Source organism: Schistocerca serialis, chromosome 1, assembly GCF_023864345.2.
Source record: "Schistocerca serialis cubense isolate TAMUIC-IGC-003099 chromosome 1, iqSchSeri2.2, whole genome shotgun sequence".
NCBI lineage: Eukaryota > Metazoa > Arthropoda > Insecta > Orthoptera > Acrididae > Schistocerca > Schistocerca serialis.
Genome location: NC_064638.1, coordinates 285,683,185 through 285,701,345, shown reverse-complemented (window position 1 = coordinate 285,701,345; position 18,161 = coordinate 285,683,185). Strand labels below are relative to the sequence as shown.

Genomic DNA, 18,161 nt, shown 5'->3' with positions numbered 1-18,161 from the left:
GATGAAATGGATGTTAAAGAACAGTTTGGGATGCATGAAACTGTGTGGCTGAGAGTCATTAATAAAGAACTGAAATCTAGATAAAATTTGTTGCAAATGACAACAGCTACAAATTATCCAGCAGCAAGGATGGTGAAATGATCAGCCAGAAGATGATGCCTTGTAAAAGAGGAGAAGCCTGCCTGGAAGTTGCCATCCAGCTTACATGGACGGAGCACATTAAGAATGTCAAATCATGTTCAAATCATCTTCATACTAGAATGTCAAGCACAAAGAATCAACATTCTAAATTTAGTGTTTGTCATGATGGAATATCTGTGTAGGGTTAAATGAAGATTAAGTCCCATGATATTTTACCACAATGTGTTTGACATTAACACAAGATGGCCAAACTATAGATATCCTAGATATTTACTGTCAAACATGACAATGACTTGGAGTATCCTTTCTTGATACTGCACAACCATCAACTTACCCTCAATCTGACATCTACATGCGATACCAGCCTAATACATAGTGGACCCTCTTTCCTGCTGAACCTGCAGCTCTAAGATGTGCACTGGTACCTAGTCACCTTTAGACTTTTCTACAATAACCATCAAACATCAACAAATCTTGCACATGTCAATGAAGAACCATTGATCTAGGTTCTGTTCCACTTTTCACATGCCCCATGGTGCTGGGTTTTTCATTATGGATGCCTAGAGGTCAAATTAGTGTGTGGTGACAGTTGACAGCTGCCTAGATTGACACAGCTTTTCCAGCTGCCTCCAAAATATCCAGGTGCAGTTCTGTTGAATTTTCTTCACAGCACCTAAGAACCTTAATTTACAAGTAGCACTCATCAGCTACTGTTGCTGATTGCAGGTCACCAGAAAGAGGCAGATTTTTCAATGTTTGGTGTCACATGGTAGCAGTTAAATGTGAATCACATTACTGTGATGTACGAAGTGTGTGAGAAAAGTAATGAGACTGACAACACTGGCAACACTGTGCTCATCCCTGATGCTCAGTCCAAGTTTTAGCTTCATGCAGACATCACGAGTTTTGAGTGTGCCGTCAGTGAAGTTGTGTGTTATGAAAATGGAACAGCAGAATTTAGAGCAAAGTTATACCATCAAGTCTTGTGGTAAACTTGGGGAACCAGCAAACGTGTCCTCTGAAAAGTTGAAACAGGCCTATGGGGAACATTACTTATCAGGAGCACAAGTTTTTCCCTGGCACAAATCATTTTTGGAAGGCCGAGAACATGTTGAAGATGAACCTTACTCAGGGAGACCTTCAACTTAAAAACTGCCAAAATTGTTGAATATGTGCTTGCTCTTGTGAGATCAGACTGATGTTTAACAATAAGGATGACTGGTGACTTTGTACATGCAAAAAGTTTGTGCCAAAATCATGCTGACAAACCTCACAACTGAGCATGACAATCAAAGAAATGTGCACTGATCTTCATCAGAGAACTATCAATGCCTATGAATGGCTAAGCTATGTAAAGCAGGTGATGAATCCTGGATGTTTGTGTGTGATCCTGAGACAAAGAAACAAAGAGAGGAGTGGCATACTGAGGCTGAAAAAAGCTTGAATGAGCAAATCAAAGAACAAAACAATGGTGATTTGCTTTTTTGATGGTAGTGGTATCATGCAGAAAGAATTTGTTTCTCCAGGACAAGCTGCCAACAGAGTGTTTTACAAAGATACCCTTGAAAGGCTCAGGAAAAGAGTGAATCCAGTGACACAAGATACTGCAGAAACAAGTGGACACTGCATCATGATAACACCCCATGTCACACTGCCACTTCCCTCATGAATTCTTGGACTGAACAGGCATTGCTGTTGTTCTACAGCCACCCTAGTCACCTGATCTGAGTATTTGTGACTTTTCTCTTTTCCTGGAATTGAAAAATGTCTTAAAAGGATGTCATTTTGGGACTCTGGAGAACATTCAAAAGAATGTGGCCAACATGTGACTTGTTTATTTTACCGAAATCAAAAAATGTCTTAGAAGGACGTCATTTTGGGACTCTAGAGAACATTCAAAAGAATGTGGCCAACATTTGACTTGTTTCTTTTCCCAAAATTGAAAAATGTCTTAAAAGGATGTCACTTTGGGACTCTCAAGAATATTCAAAATAATGTGACCAACATGTTAAAGAAGTCTTTTAGCATTGCTACCAAGACAGGGAACAACAACTCTGTCAGCATCTAGCTGCTGATGGGAACTACTCTGAAGGAAAAATATTGTTGTTTGAAAAAAAAAATACTAATAATAATATGGGGAAGAGAATTAATCCCATCAATAATAATTAGATCTAGACTACTATTAAAAACTGGAGCTGCACCACTGGTTGATAAAAAAATCATCTCATTACTTTTCTTACACACCTAATATATGAACTCCATGGACAACTTCCCATGCTAACATACCTTCTTGCCATAAAGTGACAATGCTCACAGAATCTAGGCTGAAATGACACTTTGAAGACTAAACAGTGTACATTATATCACTTATTGTTTGAGACACAGCACACTTTGATACTCATGTTGATCACATTCCTACATTTAAGATGTGTAGCAAGTGCTGTTCAACATGATCCCATATTCTCTCTGTCGGAGCAGGGAACTACTCTACAATCTAATACCTCCAACCTATAGTCTGCAGTCTATCTTCCTATACTGAGGGCACAAACTGCTTCATTCATCGACTGTGAACCACACCCCCTCTGCAAACATCTTGATTCTTGCTTGTCACTACTGATTGCAGTTACATTTACATGAATATTCTTCATGTCTGTTACTTTCCCACCAGTGAATAGGACCTCTTTCAACATACTATTAACTCCAAACCTATCACCTTATTTCTTATTCACCTTACCAACAGCATCCTTACCTGTAACTCTTTCTTTTTTGAGGGGAATATACACAAAGAAATCTGCAGCATGGCCATGAACATCCACATGTCACCCTCAAATGCCAACCTGGTTATGGCCCATGACCCAGGATCAAGACACTCTACCCTCATTCCTCCATACCTTCTCTTACATCTGTCTCACCTCGTCCTCCTTAACTCAGAGTGCCGCCTTTCTGGACATTGACTGCCACCACCACAATGGGCTTTCTAAAAATGTCTGTCTATATCATGCTCGCTAACCACCAACAGTATCTCCATTCTTATAGCTGCCATTTCCTCGACACTACAAAGTCTCTTCCTTGCAGTCTGGTCAGGCCAGGACAGTATCACCAGTGATGAGCAATGAACAATCATTACCCAACATGCTCAAGGTTTTACTAAGGCCTACACAGATTTACAAATCTGCAAACAAGTCAACCATGCCATAATCACAATGCTAACTAGTCCTCCAACCACTCACAAAAACCAGCTGTAAGGTAGCATCTCTCCATTACCAAAGATCACCCCACACCTGTACAATGTAATCACATTCTTCACCAGGACTTTGACTATCTATCATTTGGGCCCTGCAATGTGGAATATCCTTATTACCTCTCCTAAATTGGTATTCGGCTGCCCACCCGACCTACAAATTATCCTGGTCCACCTTTATGTCATATCTACTTGCAATCCCTTGCCACATCGGTCATACCCCATGGAAGACTCAAGTATAAAACCTGTCCCATCTACCTGCTGGGTATGTGGTCAAGTCATAACCAGTGACAGCACCGTAGGACATCACCAAGCAGGAACTCTTCACGCTAGGTGTCACTGATTTCTGAACTATTGCTGCTTAGATGACGTTCATGACCTGGAACCTGTTTACGCTTCTCCATGAGGCCTTCAAATGTTCAGGTCCACTGCCTATAGTTGTGTCAGCTGCTGCAGAGTCCATTGATATTTGGAACTATTTTCCTCTTCCGAAAAATAGAGCTCAGATGACCATAATTCTGCTGATCGTGGCTAAATGGAGAGCCATCTCATACACTCATCTAGTTGCTGTCATGGTTCCACAGCTGCAGTACATCCAGCAACAGTTCTAATCAATGTTTATCATCAGTTGTCACTGTTATAGCTAGCTGCTACAAACAAGCAATTGTTGGACAATAAAAAATGGCTCTGAGCACTATGGGACTTTTAACATCTCAGGTCATCAGTTCCCTAGAACTTAGAACTACTTAAACCTAACTAACCTAAGGACATCACACACAAACATGCCCGTGCCAGGATTCGAACCTGCGACCATAACGGTAGCACGGTTCCAGACTGAAGCGCCTAGAACCACTCGGCCACAAGTGGCCGGCTGTTGGATAATAAACACTGAGTATCAGGTGTGTTAATTGTTCTACAAATCAGAGCCAAAGTCAAACAGTTTGCTATAGCGGTTCAAACTGAACATCTATAGATTAGTTGGTTCATTTTCAGTGTCTTGGTCAGAGTAATGCATCAGCTACAGTGTCATATATTGTCCAACTTTCAGAGCTGAGTACTTCATCCATTGGGTGGCAGAAAATACTGCTGAGAACATGCTTAACTGTAATGACTGCTTCACAATTGGCACCATCTAGATCCTCTCCCCCAATACCAGCTTCTCCCAATTATATGGAAGGGAGCTTCTTTACAATGCATCCTTAGATCCGACAATCCTCTTGACCTCAATCTCCACTAGTCCATGTCCCACACATACCTCACCATGTTAATCTACACTCACACTTTCCTCTTCATTGTGTCCCTCTTCCTCAACTGCCGAACACCTAAACTGTATGGTTTGTGATTACATTTACTCATCACATTATTAAAACATTTGTTTCAGTAAAGACATTACCCCAGAATGTGATATTGAAAATTTAATGTCAATTGCAATTGGATGCAAACTATTTAATAAAGTCCACTTAAATTTCATTTGAAGTCTTTTCTAAAACTAACTTGACTTTCTGTTATCATTTGCAAACAAAAAAACTTGGCATATGGTGATGTAACTGATAAAATGTCATCAATACACACAGGAAAAGGCAGTAGCTCTAACATAGAAACTTTGGAAGCACTTCCTGAGATTAATTCCCAATCAGATGATGAATAATATCTTAATTCAAGGGTCTTTCATATTAAAACCATTTGTACAATAAAGCATAATATCAAGATTTGGTTAAAAGGATATAACTATCATGTAACATATAATGATCAGCCAGAACATTATCACCACCGACCTACTATCGATATAAACCCATCGAGGTGACAGCAGCGTCACCTGGCGAGGAATTACTGCTAGTCATACACATCCATGGTGCATGTAGTATCAATGAGTGTGCTGTCCATGTGTAGAATCTGAGTTTGACTGAAGGCAGATTGTGACGGCCTGGAGGCTCAGCTCAAGCACTCTGGTAACTGCATGACTTGTCAGGCGTTCAAGGAGTGCTAGGGTGAGTATCTTCAACATGCTGAGAAACCAAGGTGAAACCATGTACAGACGTCATGGAACTGGGTGAAAAACCCTCATTACAGATGTTGGACATTGTAGGCAGGGCAGACTGGTAAAACAGGACAGATGGTGAACTGTGGCGGAAATAACACCAGACTTTAATGCTGTGTAGTGTACAAGTGTGTCTGAACACACAGTACACCAAGTGCTCCTATCAAGGGCCTCTGCGGCCGATGACCCATGCATGTGCCAATTAACAACATGACATCTGTAACTATGACTGAAATGAGCAAATGACTTTTGGCACTGGACATTAGTGCAGTGGCACAGCATTGCATGCCCTGATGAATCAAGAGATCTTCATCATGCCGATGGGAGGGCATGGATCCGTTGTCATCCATGGGAAAAGCTCCTTGACACCTGTGTGGCAGGACGGAGACAAGCTGGCAGCAACTGCATGATGCTCTGGGCAACGATGACATGGGCACCCATGGGTCCAGTGGAGCTCATGCAAGGCACCATGATGGCCAAGGAGTATTGTACACTGGTTGCAGACCATCTACACCCTTTCACGAGGTACATTTCCCGACGGCAGTGACATTTTTCAACAAGACAATGCACCATGTCACAAGGCCAGGAATGTGATGGAGTAGTTTGAGGAACACAGTGGCAAGTTCCAGTCAATGTCCTGTTCCCCCAGCTCACCAGATCTGAATGCAATCGAACAAATATGGGATGTGATTGAACATGGCGTCAAGAGTTCATCACCTCGCTCCCCGCTGTTTATGGGAATTAGGTGACTTGTGTATGCAGATGTGGTGTCAGCTCCCTCACTGCTTCCATGCCATGATGTGTCACCACTGTTATCTGTGCCAAAGGTGGACATTCTGGCTATTAGGCAGGTGGCCATAATGTTCTGGCTGATCAGCATATTTAGCACATTCTTCCTGTATGTATAAGCAGATGTCTTAATATTGTAATTCTTCAGAAATTCTAACTTGTCTTGGACAATATACTAATTATTATCAGATGGTTAAGAAGTCGCATATGCATAAGCCTTGCAAAAAGTTTGTAGAATTCTAGTAGTGTGGTCGCGAGAAAATTTAATGATACTTCTTTATACACTCCCTTATAGAATTTAATATCAGCATATTTCAGCCAGTCAGTAAATGACAGCTGGACGGTGTGGCTGAGCTGTTCTAGGCACTAGAGTCTCGAACCATGCAGGTTCGAATCCTGCCTTGGGCATGGATGTGTGTGGTGTCCTTAGGTTAGTTAGGCTTAAGTAGTTCTAAGTAGTAGGGGACTGATGACCTCAGATGTTAAGTCCCATAGTGCTCAGAGCCATTTGAACCAAGTAAATGACCATTTGCATAAACAATTTTTGATTTTAAGACACTTTCAAAAGTCCTTTTCAATTAACTTTGTTATTTTACCATAAACATTTAACTGTTTTTGAATTTCTAGTTTGTATGGTAGATATTACTTCATCTGCTAAAGTGAGCTTCATATCCATGACAATGAAGTTATTTGTAAATTTGGGTCTCAGATATTCTAGGGTATTACTTACTGAACCTGACAATCCCATGTTATCAGTGACAGATGTAACACTAAAGCAATTTGGAATGAAATCACTTGACCATTATGGAGGCCAGTGTTCTTGATGTTTAAATGTGCTGAACAGCTTGTGGTCTTAGTCATATTTTAGTTCATATAAAAAACTATCATAACTAAAAAGGAAATTAAAATAAAAGTATTTCAAAATTTGTGAAATATTATTGTTGACCTACAGCACATATGAATAACAAGTATGCTGACTATCTTATAAAGGCAGTGACACAAAGGATGCATGATCATTAATTGAACTAATTAACAATATATTTACTATGTAACTAAAGGATATCAGTTAAAAATCTTGATATTGCTGGTGCTGGTGAAAGAGCAGTGACAGATCTTTAATAAACAAATGTTTACTAAGAGTAATTCAATCTCAAAAAGCGCAAAGAAATGTGAGGTCCATAGATCTGTCAACTACATGTTATAATGATTATAGTAAAATAATGTAAGAAAATGTAGTGTGAAGATTAAATTCTGAATATAACAGATTGTGAATTTTGTTGCAAATAAAAACAAACTAATGTGCTAAAAGTATTACCAGTAATATAAAATGTGCTTGAAAGTGCAAAAGATAAGAAATAAAATATATTTAAAAAGAAACAAAAAACACAGGTATGGCAAGAAATGTTTCTTTTATCCTTTCAGTTCAGAGCCATTAATTTACCTCCCTGGGAAGATACATACTTAAATTTTTGTTTTTTTATTTCTGACAGTATGATATATAAAAGTTATCAGTTGCCTTGCAATACTCCTTATTTGAAATTGATATTATCAACATCATTACAACTATTCATTAAATTGTGTGGCCCTCTCAGTGTAAATTATTGTTGATATTACAAACCCACTTTTGAATTCACATAGTGTGAAAGACATCATGCCAAATCAAGATGTTTTTAATGGTACTTACTGTATTACATTACTTTAATACTTGTTCCACAGATCATGAATACAACATTTTGTAATAATGTGGAATGTGTCAGTTTAACATAAGTTTTTTTATATGATATAATCTTCTTCTTCTTATTTTCCTCAGATACTACTTCACATCTAAAACTTCACTACTGAGTAGGAGTTGCCAGTCAGAAGTTCTTTTAATTTGTTTTTAAACGTTGGTTGGCAATCTATCTGGTTTTTAATGCTGCTTGGTAAATGACCAAAGATTTTTGTGGCAGCATAATTCATCTTTCTCTGTGGCCAAGTCAGATTTAATCGAGAATAGTGAAGATCATCCTTTTTTCTAGTGTTGTAGCAATGCAATTTGCTATTATTTTTGCATTGGAATGAATAAATGAATACATATATTGCAAAGGTACTGTCAATATCCCAAGTTCCTTAAATAAATGTCTGTGAGGTGATCTTGGGTAGGCTCCAGCTATTATTCTGATTACATGATTTTGTGCAGTGAATACTTTTTCTCTTATGATGAATTACCCCAAAATATGATGCCATGTGAAAGCAGTGAATGAAAATAGGCATAATAGGCTAATTTACTGATATGTTTATCACCAAAATTTGCAATAATTGTAATAGCATAAGTAGCTGAACCAAAATGTTTCAAAAGATCATCAATGTGTCTCTTCCAGTTCAATTTCTCATCAATGCACACACCAGAAATTTTTAATATTCTGCCTTAGCAACAGACTTCTGTTCAAAGACTATATTTATCAATGGTGTTAGGACATTTACTCTACAGAACTGTATATACTGTGTTTTCCCAAAATTTAGTGAGCGTCCATTGGGAGATAACCGCTTAATAATTTTCTGAAAGATGTTATTTACATTTTCCTCAGCTACTTCTTGTTTGTTGGGTGTGATTATTGTACTTGTATCATCAGCAGAAAGAGCTAGTGTTGCATCTTCGTGAATACAGAGTGGCAAGTCATTAACATATATTAAGAACAACAAGGGACCCAAGACTGAATCATGTGGGACACCATTCTTGATACCTCCACAATTAGATAACTCTGCTGATTTTTGCAGATTGTCTGTACTGTTAATTTCAGCCTTCTGCATTTTTCCAGTTATATGTGAATCAAACCATTTGAGCGTTGTCCCACTCATACCACAATACTTAAGTTTATCTAGAAGAATTTCATGATTCACACAGTCAACAGCCTCTGAGAGACCACAAAAATCTCAAAGGGTGATGTTTGGCTATTCAGAGAATTTAATATATGATCAGTGAAAGCATATATAGCATTTTCTGTTGGAAATCCTTTCTGAAAATCAAACTGACATTTTGTTAGTATTTCATTTTTACAAATATGTGAAGTTAATACATTAATTTCTCAAGAATTTTGGATAAAGTTGTCAGAAATGAGATTGGGCAGTAGTTGTTAGCATCAGACCTATCCCCTTTTCTATGTAATGGTTTAATGATAGCATATTTTAGTCTATCTGGAAAAATGCCCTGTTTCAGTGTCCTACAACATGTGGCTGAGAATCTTACTTATATGTTGGGAATAAGCTTTTAGTACTTTGTTGGAAATGTCATCAATTCCATACGAGCTTTTACTTTTGTGTGAATTTATTACTTTCCTAATTCCAGTAGGACAGATGGGTTGAATTTGAATTTTATCAAATTGCTTACGTATAGCCACTTCGATTTTGCGTTTTCTAATGAATAGCTGCATCCTATTTTCTCTACAACATTTAAAAATGATTATTAAAAATATTTGCTACTTCTGACTTTTTGTCAACAAAATTTTCTTTGAGTTTGATAGAAACACATTCTTCCTGTACTCTCGGTTGCCCTGTTTCCCTTTTAACAATATTCCAAATTGTTTTAACTTTATTATCAGAGGTGTTAATCTCAGATGTAAAGTACATATTTCTGGACTTTTTAATAACTTTTCTTAATACAGTGCAGTAGTTTTTTAATATTTGACTGTTTCTGGATCATTACTCCTTCTAGCTATAAGATACATTTTACTTTTCTGTTTTATCACTTGGGTAAGCCTGGCTTTTCAAATGGTTTCTTACAATTACATTTCATTGTTGTATTAGGGAAACTGTTATCAAATATACTCACAAAGGTATCATAAAATAGGTTAAATTTTAAATTAGCATCAGGTGCCCTGTACACTTCATCCCAGTCTAATTGTTGCAAGCTTTCTCTAAAATTTGCACTTGTTAAATCATTAATTGTATGAACTATTTTGGAGGAATGTTTTGCATTACTGTATGGAGCTATGTCATATACTGCAACTAGCTATGTATCATGATCAGAAAGACAATTCTTAACAGGAAGACGTTTTATTTGATTAAATTAATTTTTGTCTATAAAAACATAATCTATCATGTCCTGCTTTCCTGTACACCTGAGTAGGATAATCAATGACTGATCATACTTTCCATGAGACTAAATCTTTCCAGAAAATCAACATTGAAATTCCCACAAACAATAATTTGCCTCTCTCTATCTGACAGACAGCACAACATAGAATCCAAGTTTTTCAGAAATAGCTGCAAATTTACCAATGGGGACCCATACACAGCTACAGTTATAAAACTATCATTATTTAGTTTAAGCTCACAGGTACATGCTTCAATATGTTGCTCTACACAAATTTTTTTAGTTTCTAAATTTTTCACATTACGATAAATTTTAACATATATGGCTCCTCCTCCTCTCTCCATAGTGTCTCTACTTACATATGTTGAAATAATAAACCATTAGGTTTATCATGAGTAAAAAGTGCTTGACTTGCAGTAGAATTGTTAGGTCGGGGCTTTGGTGTGATGGGTGCTGTAGTTTTTTCCATGTGGGTGACTGTAGTGGCATGGGAATCGGGGAAGTAAATGAGACTCATCAGTGGTTTTGTAGGGCTTGTAGTAGAGATAGGAAGATACTAGAACAGGAGGGGAAAATTGCCGCCCTTCAGGCTGAGTTAGACAACAGGGGAGATCTTGACAGGTTAAGGAGGGAGAAGGGTAATGAGAGGTGGAAAGTGGCAACAGGCAACAAGAGGAACAGGCCTAGAACTTTGTCTGACAGCTTCATGGTGAATGTGGAAAATAGATTTGACCTGTTGCTTCAGTTAGAAGCTGGTGAGCCTCAAGCAGAAGTAGGTGTAGACAGGACACAACAAACTTTCAATAGGAAATTGAAAAAGAATGTAGGAAAGTCATCGAAAAGGAAGAAAGTTTTGTTGTTAGGCAGTTCTCATGCCAGAGGTGTAGGCCAACTTCTGCAGGAGGAATTAGGACCAGAATACCAGGTCACAAATTTTTTCAAACCAAGTGCTTGTCTGGATCAGGTGACAGAGGATTTAGGTTCACTCTGTAAAGGATTTCCAAGGAAGACACTGTGGTTATTGTGGGAGGACCAGGGAACAGTATCGACAGAGATCCTGGGAACAGTATAGAGTGTGACCTGGTAAAGATTGCGTCGGCATCGAGACACACCAGTGTTGAATTTGTATCTGTCCTGAGACACCATGACCGACCTCATTTGAACTCTTCTGTCAAGAGAGTTAATTTGGAGCTGGAATGGCTGCTTATGTCAGGTGCAGGGTCACACATTGGTGTGGTTCCTGTTGATTATCTCAGTAGGTGGGATTATACTAGGCATGGCCTTCACCTCAACAGGAAGGGAAAGGGTAAATTGGCTGGGGAAATAGCAAGAAAGTTAAAGGGGGGAGGCACTGTCATGAGTGGTAAAATACCAGTGGTTATAGGGTTCAGAAAAGACCCTTTTTTAGGGTAGGGAGGACAGAAAGAAAGCAAATTTTAAGAGAGGTTGGAACTGAGACAAACCTTCAGTTTGAGAAAGAAACCAAAAAACATAATTCCAGCTTATTACATCAGCATAAACAGCTATTGGTTAAGAATTTTCAACAGTCAGCAGATATTATAACTTTACCAAATTTTAACTCAGTCAATGTGAAATGTCAGCTATCTTTATTGCATCAAAATATTCGAGGACTGAGAAATAAAATTAATGAATTAACTATCTGCATAGATGAATTAGTCTTCAAACCCAGCTGACATAATCTGCCTCTCTGAACATCATGTGACCACTGGTATAGACCTTTTAAGTGTTACAGAGTTTAGGTTAGCATCTCACTTTTGTAGATCAGAAATGGAGAAAGGAGGAGTTGCCACATTCATTAGGAACTGTCATAAATTTAAGAACATAGACATTCATACATTTTGCCTAGAACAGCATATGGAAGCATGTGCAACAGAATTAGAACTTCACAAAAAATCCTTCATAATATGAAGTGTATATTGAGCACCTGCAAGTAACTTTAATCTGTTTGTAAACCACCTTGAAGCTGTGCTGGCCCATTTAACAACCAAAAACAAAGAAATAGAGGTTGCTGGTGATTTCAATGTAGATTTCCTTACAGACTCTCTCAATAAGAACTTATTTGAGTTGGTAACACTATCATTCAACTTAATTCCCACTGCAAAGTTCCCCACTAGGGTAGCCACTTGCTCACAAACAGCCATTGATAATATCTTTATAGAAAAGTCCAATGAACAAAATTATATTACAAAACCAATAGGCAATGGCCTCTCAGACCATGACGTGCAGTTCCTTCTGTTAAATGTTAATACTGAACAGGATATAAAATCTGTTAAATCTGAGCTCAAGAGGGTAATCAATAAGCCAAAAATTGATTATTTTAGGACACTCCTCAGAGACATTCACTGGACTGATGTTAACAGTGCTCATGGCATGAATGAAAAATATAACACTTTTGCTAATAAAGTGCTTACCTTATTCGAACACTGTTTTCCCCCAAAACTTACCAAGGTTAGAGCAAAGTCTACAAAAAAGCCATGGATTACTCGAGGAATAGGGGTATCTTGTAAAACAAAAAGAAAACTGTATCTGTCAATCCGAAACAGTTCCGATGTTGATGCTATAGCACATTACAAGAAATACTGCAAATTATTAAAGACTGTAATACGGATGTCAAAGCAAATATATTACAAGGAAAAGATAGTCATATCAGATAACAAAATAAAGACAATATGGGATATAGTGAAGGAGGAGACTGGTAGAACCTGACATGAAGAGGAACAAATAGCATTAAGAGTAAATGATACATTGGTGGCAGATGTGTATGGTGTTGCAGAACTTTTTAATAAACATTTTATAGCTGTTACTGAAAAGATGGGGTTGTCAGGTTCAGTAGATGCTGCTATGGAATACCTCAGACCAGAAATTTCAAGCAACTTCCATAATATGATTTTGACCCTCACTACCCCAACAGAAATAATGTCCATCATAAAATCTTTAAAATCAAAAACATCTAGTGGGTGTGATGAAATACCAACAAAGTTAATTAAAGAATGTGATTTTGAGCTAAGTAACATATTAAGCTATCTGTGTAACCAGTCATTTATCAGTGGAATATTTTCTGAATGGCTGAAATATGCTGAAGTTAAACCACTGTTTAAGAAGGGAGATAAAGAAATAGCATCAAATTTCCGTCCAGTTTCACTGTTGTCAGCATTCTCAAAAATTTTCGAAAAAGTAATGTACAGTTGGCTTCTTTATAACCATCTTATCTCAAATAACATACTGTCAAAGTCACAGTTTGGATTTCTAAAAGGTTCTGATATTGAGAACGCTATCTACGCTTACAGTGAAAATGTGCTTAATTCATTAGACAAAAAATTGCAGGCAATTGGTATATTTTGTGATCTGTCAAAGGCATTTGACTGTGTAAATCACAATATCCTTTTAAATAAATTAGAGTATTATAGTGTAACAGGAAATGCTGCAAAATGGTTCAAATCTTATATCTCTGGCAGGAAACAAAGGGTGTTATTAGGAAAGAGACATGTATCAAGCTATCAGGCATCATCCAACTGGGAACTAATTACATGTGGGGTCCCACAAGGTTCCATTTTGGGGCCCTTACTTTTTCTTGTGTATATCAATGACCTTTCATCAGTAACATTACCAGATACCAAGCTCGTCTTGTTTGCTGATGATACAAACATTGCAATAAAAAGCAAATCAAGCGTAGTCTTAGAAAGATCAGCTAATAAAATATTTGTGGACATTAATCACTGGTTCCTAGCCAATTCTTTGTCACTAAACTTTGAAAAAACACACTACATGCAGTTCAGAACTTGTAAGGGGCATCCCACGAGTATATGTCTAACATACGATGACAAGAAGATAGAAGAAGTGGACAGTGTTAAATTTTTGGGATTACAGCTTGATAATAAATTCAACTGGGAGGAGCACACCACAGAACTGCTGAAGTGTCTTAACAAATCTCTGTTTGCAATGTGAATTTTGTCAGACATAGGGGATATAAAAATGAAAAAGCTGGCATACTATGCTTACTTTCATTCCATAATGTCATATGGGATTATTTTTTTGGGGTAATTCATCAAGCCAAGCTACAGTTTTCCGGGCACAAAAACGTGCAGCAAGAGTTATATGTGGTGTGAACTCAAGAACATCCTGCAGAAGCCTGTTTAGGGAACTAGGGATACTAACTATTGCTTCCCAATATATTTATTCCTTAATGAAATTTGTCATTAAAAATATATCACTTTTTCAAACCAATAGCTCAATTCATGGAATCAATACTAGAAATAAGAATAATCTTCACAAGGATTTAAAGTCACTTAGTCTTGTACAAAAATGTGTGCATTGTTCAGGAACACACATTTTCAATAACTTGCCAGCAGCCATAAAAAGCTTAACACCCAATGAAATTCAGTTTAAGAGAAGCCTAAAGGATTTATTGGTGGCCAACTCCTTCTGTGTTCATTGTAAATGTGTGTGTGTGTGTGTGTGTGTGTGTGTGTGTGTGTGTGTGTGTGTGTGTGTAAGTACAATCTAACTTCTGCACCATTTCAGTGCAGTAATGCGTTCATTGTAAATAAGTATTCTAGTAGTTGTATTACATGTTTATTACCTTATAAATAAATAAAAAACTTTTTTATTTTAAATTCAGTGCATTAGTATTTGTAAAATGACTTTCATATAGTGTTCATTAAAAATGATGATCATTCCACTTGGGACCTGTCGAATGGTACATTAGCTTATTTGTTTTAGTTGTAAATATGTGTCATGTATTGTTGTTTTTCTGACATGTTCCACATCCTGGAGGACCTCCTCACTACGGATCAATTGGAATGAAAGTAAATCTAATCTAATCTAATCTAAAGCTGATATTCACATAAATTTACCATTTCCATATCTATGACTATATGGTGTTCAGACAGGCATAGTACATCTGTTCCACCCTCAATTTGAAAATCTTCTATTTGACTGCTTTGCCTTTGTATAGTAACAGAGATTAATTTTCAGTGAAACAAGAGGCTATAACAGCATACTTTTTTCCTCCAGATTATAAACTAAGTTCCAGATATTGTTTAATTTAGAACTGAGATGACTGGATCACATATTTCATTGTTGCAGAACTGTAATAATCTTTCCAGGTGCTGCAGCTTTTAAATGGAATTGCTGTTGTCAAGGAGGGAGGAGACATATTTTGGTTGTGTGAACAATGTAACTGCAGTTCAGGTAGCTACATTACACTTTGCAAAATTATAAGTGAGATAAAAAATATATATATTTCTTCACTTATTCCCAATTGCTGCTGTTCTAAACTGCCCTTATCTCGCTATCATTTAGTTCTTCCAAATAAAATAGTCATTAATTTGTCATCCAGAAAGGGCCTAAGAACTGTGAATCATCATCTTCTGTCACTTGAAAACGCATAGTCAGAGTCCCAGTAGACAAAAAGTGAGGTTTACGGCAGATTTGTATATGTCAAGTGCACATCACTATGGAACATGGGACAAATCCAATGATCTTTTGAAGACGAAGATAAAATCATTAACAGGAGAGACTGATGGCTCGCTTTCTGATTACAGTTTTTCTTTCATTTCCAGCAGAATCACTGTCACTCTCAATTTTAATACCACCAGCTGTATCAATGGATCAACTGATATAATCATGCATATGTCTGGCAAGGTTGAAAGTTGTAGCATGGAAGGATTCATCTGCTGGCACCAGCAGTGGCAGATTTAAGGGATAGCATGGGCTGCCACAATCTCACTTGTCATAACCAGCCAAAGTTTACAGCAAGTTCTTCGGTGTACCTATTGACGATGACCCTGCAATATGTGGTTTTCTCCTGGACTGTGATTTGGACTTCATTGTTACATACTGTTGTGGCTCGTTTGGCACAAGGACTTTCTTGTCTGCCTAATGCAGTACTGTCTTTGCTCACCATTGAACTGACAGTGAATAAAGCAATAGCATATGGGCATAATAAACTTCCAGAGTGTTGTATTAGTAAAGTGATATCCACCTCCGTAAGTTCACTGTTGTGTATATCCAGAAGAACCACCCCATTTTTGTGACTTATTTGTACATAATATGTATTTAATAGAATCTGTTTTGTTGGAGAAAAAACTTATAACAGTGGCAATGGAGATTTTTTGAAACTGCTGTCCACTTTGTGCTGGAATAGGACTTGTCAGGCTATATTCCTGAGTGTTTCAACCACAATGGATAAACAGTTTTCAATCACCGGATATAACAGCACAAAAGCAGCACAATCTCGTACAGATGCTGATGGATGTGGCACGTCTACAAATTCTTCTCAACAACTCCATTTTCCAGCTGTTCAATGAAACTCATGATGACTCAGGGGTGTATCATAATCATTTAGCACTTCATTTTTAGAAAAGTGATAGTAAGTGCCCTGCATGAAAACAAGCCTTTCTACTATCTACAAACTCACAGTTCTATTATCTTGTGCAAAAACTTGTCTCCTCAGCCTCAGCCAGCTATGCTGCCCCTCACCACTATTCCCTCACTTTTATGTGAAGATTTTCCAACAAAAATACATGTGGTGACCACTTGTTAGAGTTCCTTCAACATCATAAGGCAACATCAGACAATTATGAATCATGGATCACATGAATAAATAATGCAATTTTATGAGTCCCTATTGAGTATCATATGCAGAATCATTAACATGTGATGCAAGGGTAGGTGTCCTTGTGGAGTATCATATGAAGAATCATTAATATGTGACATGGTGATTACATAACACTGGACAGTGCATGCTGAAGTGTTACGACAGTCAGATCCTTTTTTAGCTGAAGTTTTTTGTATTGCTAGAACTTTTGAGATTTCTCAAGTGATTTCCATGAACTGTCAAACACCAGAACTGTCATCTCAATTGGCAAATGCAGTGTGGCCTAATCCAGCTGATGATGGAACTGCAAAAAATGTCCAGCAGTGCAGTTGGCAGCGGAGTGGCTTCCACTTAGCTTGACAGGATACAAAAAGAGTACCATACCATTTTTTTCTGCCAGGCCTTGGCACAATTTTTGCAGACTGCCCAGCTGTCCTAATTGTTTTTCTATACATCTTACATTTAGTTACCCACATTATAATGATTTCTGTCAACAGAGTTTTTACCAGAGTTACACTGCAGATATCTGTTAGAGCCAGCTGTGCCTGTCAGCAGTAGAGTGCACCATGCAGTCTTACACTGTCAGCAATTCATGGTATTCCCAATTTATTCCTTTTTGATACAGTGGTCTTTGTCTCAATTATGAATAAGCTTACATATCACCGGTTACAGTCTCCACCCTTAAAATCAATAGCAGCTAAACTGTGGGCTTACATTCATCATGAAGTTCCAATGCTAGGACAGATACTTCAGGAACAAGCAAGTAACCAGAATCCTTACTTTCTTTGCTGTATCAGAATCCTCAGTGGAAAATATTTTTGGCTTGAGTGCTTATAAAGCCTTTGGGTTTTCTAACAAACACTCAGTCCAAGCAATTCAGAGTACCATTCCATGTGCTGAAATGGAGTCTCTGTGTCTTCAGTACCCTCCCTTGTTTTCTCCAAGCCTAGGAAGGGCTTATAATTTTTTGCCCATGTAACACTAAAAGTATCAGCAGTATTGAACATTTGGAAATAAGATGGTTCAAATCCACAGATTTAGGTTTTCTATGTGTTCCCTGAACCACTCCTGGCAAATGCAGAGATGGTTTATTTTAAAGGACAGTTTCCTTCCTCATCATTGAACACTTTGAGATTGTGCTCGATCTCTAGTGATCTCATCGTCAATGCGATGTTAAACCCTAATCTCACTTCCTTCTTCCACTATTGAAATCTTTCGAATCCCACCTGACACTTTTCACCTTGCAGATGAGGCTAAACAA

General features: G+C 37.7%; 1 protein-coding gene across 2 annotated transcripts in view; it reads right to left on the bottom strand.

Moving 5' to 3' along the window:
• The window catches only part of LOC126468286 (cytoplasmic dynein 2 intermediate chain 1), a 185,851-nt gene that overhangs the window by 65,649 nt on the left and 102,041 nt on the right, over positions 1-18,161 (bottom strand). The window lies entirely within an intron of this gene.